Source organism: Micrasema longulum, unplaced genomic scaffold (assembly GCF_059751315.1).
Source record: "Micrasema longulum isolate JH-2025_06_02 unplaced genomic scaffold, ASM5975131v1 h1tg001842l, whole genome shotgun sequence".
NCBI classification, from domain to species: domain Eukaryota; kingdom Metazoa; phylum Arthropoda; class Insecta; order Trichoptera; family Brachycentridae; genus Micrasema; species Micrasema longulum.
In genome coordinates, this window is record NW_028279016.1 from 667,766 (window position 1) to 677,311 (window position 9,546).

Below are 9,546 nucleotides of genomic sequence, written 5' to 3' on the forward strand. Positions count from 1 at the left end.
CACGCATATGCATACATACACACACACACATATACATACATGCATGTACGTATATACACATACATGCACATACATATACATACATATAAGTTTATACATTGTTATAGAGATACACGAGAAAAAAAAGTAAATAAAGAACAATATTAAGAAATTTTATACAAATTAATTTATAACCTTTTGAATACTTAACCTATATTTATATAAAGACAGACATTTCAATTACAAATTTAAAAGCTTCAATTAAATCTATTTATCTATAGAATCACTATGTAAAGCGCCCTTGAGGTATTATGTTACGAAAATGGCACTATATAAGTTATCCATAATAATAAAATCTAATTTGTACCAATAATTCAATAATTGATATTAAACTTTCGATTGTGTTCATTTAATTTACATACGAGTATGTACTCAAATCTAGCAAAAGCAAAGCATTGCCGGATTCAGCTCGTACATTATAAAATATAAATTACCAGAGTGGGTGCACGCACAGATTATACGGGTACACGTTTTAAACCTAAGCAGAGAAAAAGCAGCAGGTGGTAATGTTATGGGTTGTCTGGAGTGTCTAGTATCAGAATGACAGTTACAACTTATCTGAAAACATCTTTAGTAAACAAAAGATGAACGACCCAGAATAAACGACGGGGTTTGTTTCAACAATGGTTGTGAGAAAAGCAGATTGATAAAATAAAACTAGTTTACGAAAACCGAAATAAAAATAATAATCTCACATCATTTCTTACCACATTTTTCTTTTAACTTATATTTTTTCTACAAGATTATGCACCGTCGATATCCCATTAACACAATATTATTTCGCATGAGAATTATTAGATACGCCCATTGACTTATTAATACACAATGTATTAATAAATCAATGGATACGCCAATAAAATCCGAAACCATAGTTTCATGAAAGATTTTTCATTTATAAAAGTGGAATAGAAAAAACAAATTCAAAATCTAACACAAAGGTAGATTATGTTTGGAACAATTTTAAACAAAAAACGATTTTGCAACTTACATACAATTGCAGCGTATTATTTTCCAGATTCACAAGCACCGGTCACAAGAGAATAAGATGTAGAATTGTTAAAGCAACGGTCACCTTTCAATATTTATAAACTTTCAAACAATAACGTAAAAATACTGACGCATATTTGTATTGTGCAAAGCTTCTGCGTGAAGTTTCTTCAAAAGCAACAATAACATTTTATCTGATGTTTCATTGGGTCGTCTTTTAAAAGTTTGAGTTCTGATTGGCGTAAAATCGCGAGCAAATGAGACCACTGCGCATGCGCGACAGCAGGAAAGATTTAAATTGATTGTCGGATCGCCGCTGAGATCAGAGATAATGTAGAACTATTACTAGTTCAGATCTGCCACTTAGTACTACGGCGCCGTAACAACTAATTGACGTTTAGGTATAATAACACATTCCTATTGGTCAAATTTTGTATTTGCGCTATTTCACGTTGGCGCTTATATCCATCGAAAAAAAAATCCGCGGGAAATTCAAAACTTTCCCTAAAAGTTTTTACAGCTCATAGCTTGATCATGAGTAATAGTTAAAAATCAGAAGTATTCACTTTTTTTCCAAATTGTTACTTTTACCACGGATTTTTAATTATTACTACTGATCAAACTACAAGTTTATATTATGAAGGAATTAAAGCTTCTCTATCATTAATGATTCTGCATTTCGAAAATAATGAGTTTTGGGAATTGATTGCCAACCCATAAAATTTAATAAAAAATCTTACTTTCCTTTTTTGTGATTTAAAAGTGAATTCACCACATTTAACAACAAACTTTTATAAAGCAAACTTGCCCTAACACTGATCATTAATGGTAAAGAGGCTTTGAAGACAGAGGAGATGAAAAAAAAGACACTTTATATGGAACATGATTTTTTTAATAATTTAGTTTACGTTGTTAACTTTGATTCAGTGTTAAGTTGGATAAAAAAACGCCAACATGGAACACATACTTAAACATGACAATTTTTATTTTAAGTTCTGGAAAGAAAAACATGCTAATTGAACGCTTCAATACATATATGGATATATTTAAGTTGATATAATACAGATTTATGCAACAAAAAAAGATAACATTGGAATACAATACTTTCTGAAGAGCTAAACTTATTTGAATTCTATATATATATACTTATATAACATGTTTATAGTTTTAATGTATATATTTTAGTCTTTATTCAGAATAAAACATTACATTTAAATTAAATTTGATACAACTTTAAAACGCATAAAAGAAAAATAATGTGTCGTGGTTCAGATTAGGGCTTCCAACCCTGCAGCTGATTTTCAATCTAGGTTTTTGCAGAATGAAAAAAATTCAATCCAGTGAAATCCTCGTATTAGCGGGATCCTGCATGTTTTAATGCATAGCTTAAAGTTCCATTTACAGGAGTACAATATAAAAGATATGAAAATATTGTCTAATAAACAGCATCAACCACATAAGACAATATTCTGGGACAATACAATAATTCCACTTGGATCCTGGGAAAGAACAGTGTTGTATTGTTCACTTGTAAACGGTTGTTATATTTTGTATTTAGTGTATTGTATTATCGAGACATAATCGCAAAAATATTGTAACCAACAAAAACAATATTTTTAAGGAGAACACTAGACTTATTCCTATCAATGAACAAGGAATACACTTTGAGAATCAATCTCTGGACTATTTATTTTATTGATACCATAATAATATCTTGTTAAAAGATATATGACTGTTGACAGATGTGGATAAAAATCTATATCAACCAATACCGTGGGATCTTGCTACAAGTGGGATCAGAAAATCAATAGGGATCCTAGTATAACGGAATGTGCACATACTCCCAGTTCAGAATACATCAACTTTATATAATACAAAAAATTTCAAAATAATTAGCCCCTTTTCACATCAAAATTTCTTTCTGGAAGTTATGATTACAGAAAAATTTAAAAATGATAGAATAGCTCTTATCTCAGAATATAATTGCAACAGCTTAATGCTACTTATTAAAATAATATCTACTTATTGCACATTAAAAGCAAAAATGTCATATTTTGTGTACTGAACAAATAAAGTGAAGTCCATATTTAAAAAAAATACTGTATGTTAGCTAAAAAAAGACATAACATATTTAATTTGCAATAATGATGTGAACAATAAAGGTCCATATTTAAAAGAAATACTGTATTTTAGCTATACAAATACATAACATATTCATTTTGCAACAATAAATAAATAAATAGATCAATAAGAATTGTTTATTTAAAAATATGTGATAAAAACCATCTGTATTTATATGCAAGAGTAAATAAATAACAGTTACTTAAATACAAATTAATGATTTTAAAATACAAATTAATGATTAATATTTTTTGCTTTTTACAACAGCCAATTTTTGTAAAACATTTAGATTCGAATCAAGTAAAATTACTTCTAAAATTACTTACATTCTAAATAGAATCATATTTTCCTGACAATATTTTATTTATTTCCTGTGTCTAATTGAATAGTTGTAATTTGAAAATCAGCTTTACAAATTTTACTTTTATTACATTTATAACCACTCAAAATTTAAATTTTCCTCTATTATATACTGCAAGTTTTTATGGATATTTGATTGAATAAGATTATTTGGATTATTTAAATACCCATTAATACTTTCAATCCACCTTGTAAATAAATTCAGAAGGCTATTATATGCTAATTTTAAATAATAACCAGTTCTCTCTCTCAACAATACATATTTGTGATGAATTGAAGCTTCTGACTGAGTAAGGGATTGTTTGCAGGCCTCACAAATATTGTCACTTAACAATCTACGACAAATCCAACCAGCAGAATATCCATGGGCTCCAACTTTACTTCTCTCCTGTTGAGAGCGTAAAATAGATACATCATGCACAGTAATGCTATTGCATTCTGCTATTAACAAACTAGATAATGACATCCTAGATTCATTATTGAGCTCAGGTTCTGAAAGTAATGTGGGACCATCACGAGAGAAACTTAAAAACTCTTTCAGGTTTAGTATCATGCGCCCTCTATCGTCTTCACAGTTAAGTGTCGGAGAGTGTGACGACAAAAAATTACTAATAAGTGCAGACTTAAAAGTGTTGACAAAGTCTCTGCATGTTGGATTCACATTCTTTCCATTGTACATTCTTATTGTACCAAAAAAGTTTTCCAATGGATCTTGGTTGAGACGTCGCAGAACTAGTTTTTTATTACCAGCCTGATGCAAGTCTGCCCAGAGCCCTTGAACACCTTTGATGGTCAAAATATAGTTTTTTAGAGATGGTACAATCGTCTCTCTTCCTGAATTCAAATTTCATTTTCTTCAATTTGTTAATAGCATCAATCCAAAATGCATGGTGTGTAGACTGCGGTGTAGTAATGTATCTCATTTTACCCTTGGAAAAGTTGGTAGCACCATTTGTACTGTCGGAGAGTTTGTCGAAGAATAAGACGACATCACTGGTGGCTAACAAACTTAATTTTTTGGGTGATGACTCTGAAATAGAAAAAAACAAGTATTTATTAAAGACTAAATATTTTTAATTCATATTTTGATCTCATCCGGCACATTTAGATACATACCAAATTCTGCAGCAAAACGAAGAGCAGCAACCGTCCTTTCATTCAACACTCAGTTGCTTACTTTCATTTTTCGGATTTTATCAGGTATAATGTGTGCATCGTGTATTGATTTCAATAACCTCACATCTCCAATCCTTGCGTCACCGTTCATACACAAAAATTAAATCATTACAACTTGAAATTTTAGCCTCAGTTGATGTATTTTTATTGAGAAAATTATTTTTTAACCCCTTTATCAAATGGGGGAGGTCATAAATTATAAAAACCTTATGACTACATATTTCAAAAAATGTTTCATCTGCAAACAAATTTCAATAAAACATTAAACATAATATAAAACTGAAGTAGTATTATTTAAAATATTTGTAAAGAAAATCTGAATGTAATTTTGCATTTATAAACTAAGGAAATAAAAATAATTCTATCTACCGTTTTAGAAATTAATTTGTAGAATTAATTTTAAATAAAAAACACTTTGTATTTATACACCACATACGAGTTTAATATTAGTTAGTACACAAGTCTTGGGTATTCAGAATTCATCACCCATCATTAGGTGTAAATACAAACCTTTGCAAGTTTATGTTAACATTTGATGATGGGTAATTTTGAATACCAGAACCTTGTTTTCTAACTAATATTAATTTCATGATTGACGTATAAATGCAAAGTTTTTTATTAATAAAATATTAAAAATAATTATTACCATAATCTTTCCCATTAATCAAATACATTCTTCGTGTTTCTTCTCTTAAATATTTAAGTGCTCCAACATTCGTTGCACCTTGGTCACATATACTGGCCTTAATAATAAAACCAGTGTCTGAAACAGCAGCGTACACTTCCCGAATACATTTAACTCAATGGCAGGAGTTGTCCCTTCACAGAAATAGTAAGCAATATCATAAAAAATCTCCCTTATCATAAAAACCAGGGCATGGTCCGCAAATCTGAAATAAGAAAAAAATATATATTCTCAAAATTATGACATTACAAATGGAACTAAATAATTTGTTTGCAATACTAAATTTTTTTTTAAAAACAAACCTGGCTTTTTCTCAATTCCAAAATCGAGAAGCCTTTGGAGTCCTTCATTTTTCACACCAAAAGATAGTTATGGTGACAGCGAAATTATTAAATATTAATTAATATTTTTAAAAAATGCTCGTGTTTGCATTTATTCCTGTTCGGAAACTCAATCCTCCAAGAAGTCTATATAAGGTTCGTCTTGAAGGCGATGCAAAAATTTTCTGCACGAGTATGTAACCCTTGGGAGAGTTTTTCAACAAAGCAAGGGACAAAATTAGCGCAGTTTTGTGGTATATAAAATTTTTATTTTTGCTTCCTTGGCTATATGTTCTTCAGTAAATAAAGCCGGTGCTGCTTCAGGAAGTAGCCTACAGTTTCCCTCAATGAACTTTGCCTGAAAATGTCTTTGACATACGCGAAATGCATAGCGAATTCTACTATGTGATGTGTCTAATTTTGGCAAAGCGATATAGTTTGACGATGTCCCCGGATACATGGCAAGAAAGCATACTACACTTTTTTGACATTGTTATAATTATCACAGGCGAGAAAAATAGAAGAGAAAAGGTGAGAAGACACACGCACGCCGTAGATTTAAGGTTAACACACGTTTTAAATTTAAACCATTTTTCACACGCGCTTTTTGCTTTTAATAGAAGAGAAAAGGTGAGAAGACTGACACAAACCGAAAAAATAACGAAAACAGGACACGCACGCCGTAGATTTAAGATTAACAAAGGTTTTAAATTTAAACCGTTTTTCACACATGCGCCATTTGCTTTTTCTAACTGTGTGACGTCATGATGCGACATCAGCGCTCGTACGTAGCAAGTGCGTAGCGCTTACTCGAAATAGCGATGCGATACTACCAATTCCATTACTACCAACACAAGGGGGGTAAAACTCCATGACTACCAACACAAGGGGGGTAAAACACTTCGCAATAGGGGCTGAGATTTAAAAATTTAAACGATGACAGCTAACTGTCAAATCGTTCGCACGTTTCGGTTTCAAAATATTAACGTACACTTAGTATTAAAGTAGAAAAATCAAAGAATTTTTGTACGAAAAACAAAAGTACTCGCCTAACTCAATAAATACGTTAAAAAAATATTATCACCATGATTCTAGGTTAAACTCTCACAGTTGTTATAATATCAGTGGAAAGATGGCTAAGTATTATATGTCACTTTTTATCAATTTTAACCAGAAATCAGAAATTGTATTTACAAGCGCAATTCTAGTGTCAGTTGATGTATTGAAAATTTGTTTCTAGAGGATTTTTTTTCACCATAAGAGTGTGTGTTCACAATGAAACATTTAATTTTTTCCCTTACATATCATATTTTGGCATCTAAAACAGACATCTTTGCCAAAATCAGATATCTTTGGCATACCAAATTTAGTAACCTTTAACAGACATGACCTACCATCTTTATAAATAGAGTGATTATGGACAAAACAAGATATGTTTGACACATTATATTTTGCCATTTAAAACAAAGACGGCAAAACAAAACATCATAAATTGTCAACTATCACTCCATTTCTGTTGTCAAGTCATGTTTGTTGTTAAGTGACATATCTCAACTTGCCATCTTTGGAAATACAAAATAGACAAATTTTAAACTAACAGGATAAAAGACATATGACATATTTTGCCAGATTGTAGATCTTATTGAGATGAATCCGGTGATATATATAACTCAGTATGCCTAATAAAGTGACATATCATACTTGACCCTCTTTATAATATGAATACAAGTCTTAGTAATCTTCAAATGTTCAATGGCTATGTCCTTGCAATGTCAAATTAATTAACAACTTACTGTTCACTAACGGAAATAACATTATGTTATAATGATGTGAGTTTGTATTGGGCAAATAATATTTACAAATGCTATAATTTATTATTTTTATTCACATAAAGACTTAAAATTATTTCACATTTGCACTTCCATTGCAGGGCGATCATTAGAGTTAAGTAGATGGTATCTGTAGTATCTAGTATTTAAAAGCTATCAGAAGAAACAAAACTATAACAACACAGATTTCATTAAAAAAATACAATTTTTAACTATTAGTAACTAATACTTCATAAGTAATGCAACCTATTCCAAAATCTTCAACCGCATGTTATAATAAAACTTCGAAAATGGGCTCTTTGCAAAGATAAAATCCATCGTCAGGTCGAAAATTAATTAATGAATCGTCTATTTATGCAACTTAATTAAGTTTATTATGAAGATTATTTCTAAACATCAATATTTATGGAAATCGTAATGATTTTTTAACCTACATTATGTTCGCAAAAAGCAATAATGCCTTTGTTCAAAGGCAATATTATTTCTACTCATTGTGCTACTACGTCGATTAAGTCTAAAAAATTTATAAAATGTAATTGTTTCATGTTGATATTTATTTGTTCGCCCACAACTTTTGTAACAATCAAAAAATTAACCAGGTATATTCCAAGATTCCAATACTATCAGAAGTTGGTTCTGCGCTGATTTCAGATATAAACAAAAAACAAAGTATATATATAAATATGTAATTTTACTCTTTTTTGTAACTTTATTACAAAATAAAATTAATTGGACAGCCACTACTCTACACTAATTTAACAGTTATTTTTTCACAATAAAAAAAAATGCATTCTTATGATTTACCCAAATATTTCATTTTGAGGTTGTTTTCTTTTAGTTGCAAATAACCCTGTTAAAAAACAAATACCAAGTAGTGGTTGAGCGGGGTTCGAACCTCCAACCTGTTCCAGAGTCCATGACTACCCACGGGACTAAAAAACGTCTCAATTATTTAAAAAAATTAATTAACTATGCAAACATACTTGCATATTTTGAATACGACACGAAGTCTTTCATCGATAGTTTAATCCCAAGTATTTTCAAAATATAAAAGGAGTGTGTTCATTCTGCTCTCTCGTAAAGTTGATTTTCTAGATTCCTAACTTTTGCATAGACCCAACATGTGTTGAGAGATGTAATTTTGAATTTAGAGTATTTATTTCATACACATATGGTGGAAACAAAGTAGGAATGGGTATTAGGTTCTTTTGTTATGAAACTTTACTTACTTTAGACCAGTTTTTAATTTTTTTACCATTTTGGTTTGTCTACCCATTTTTGCATTATTTTAGTCTTGATCAATGTTTCCAGCATTATTTCTTTTATGAAATGTACAACTTTGCATACGTCTTTCTACTGACCAACTGTTTTATGTGATAATACTTAATTCTCCTAATGGATTTAAAAACATACCTTTTTAATTCTCAAGGTCCAAATTTCAAAAAATTTGAGTTTTTTATATTTTATTTTTTATTGGGCAGTCCATCGTAAGAATAATATCTGCCAAGAGTAAAATATAATATACATGGCATTAGGAATATAATTATGTAAAAATGAAAAAAGCCTAAGAAACCTAAAAAAATTTCTCATTTACTGACAAGAATCTTCCTATATGATGGATAATTTTATGATGAAGGATGGAGAGGAGGGATGATATTTTAATACGGTAAGGAGTACATACTATATCTGTCACTTATTGGACAACCAAATAATATGTGATCTGGATTCTCATGATCCTGTCCAGGCGTGGGCTGCCAAATTTTTAACAAGGGGCTTACAGGGGGAGGTTATTGGGTGGAGGGGGAAGGGGGAGGTGTATCATTTTGTTCTAACAATCCAAAACACTAATACATAATAATGAAAAATATTTAATATGCACATCAAACGACGAAATATAGATATGACTTATTTTTTTATGGAAGAAAATTGACTATGCATTTTTTAAAAATATTAAGTATTAACTTAAATGTTATTTGTATATGTAATCTTTTGTGCCCAAAAACAGTGCCTAATCATGGTAAAGGGAAGA

The 9,546-nt window shown here is 30.2% G+C and overlaps 1 protein-coding gene and 1 long non-coding RNA gene across 3 annotated transcripts in view; both read right to left on the minus strand.

Annotated features, from left to right (window-relative positions):
• The window catches only part of stai (stathmin), a 104,980-nt gene extending 103,776 nt beyond the window's left edge, over positions 1–1,204 (minus strand). For both annotated transcript variants that reach the window (XM_088238241.1, XM_088238238.1), the window contains exon 1: positions 1,028–1,204. The gene's annotated coding sequence lies outside the window, so the exon portion shown is untranslated. The remainder of the gene's footprint in view (positions 1–1,027) is intronic.
• A 698-nt stretch (positions 1,205–1,902) lies between these two features.
• LOC148273765 (uncharacterized) lies at positions 1,903–6,447 on the minus strand. Its single transcript, XR_015824484.1, has 4 exons — positions 5,671–6,447; positions 5,330–5,573; positions 4,624–4,921; positions 1,903–4,537 (listed from the first exon to the last, which is right to left on the minus strand). It is a non-coding gene; the product is annotated as an uncharacterized LOC148273765 (long non-coding RNA).
• Positions 6,448–9,546: the final 3,099 nt, after the last annotated feature.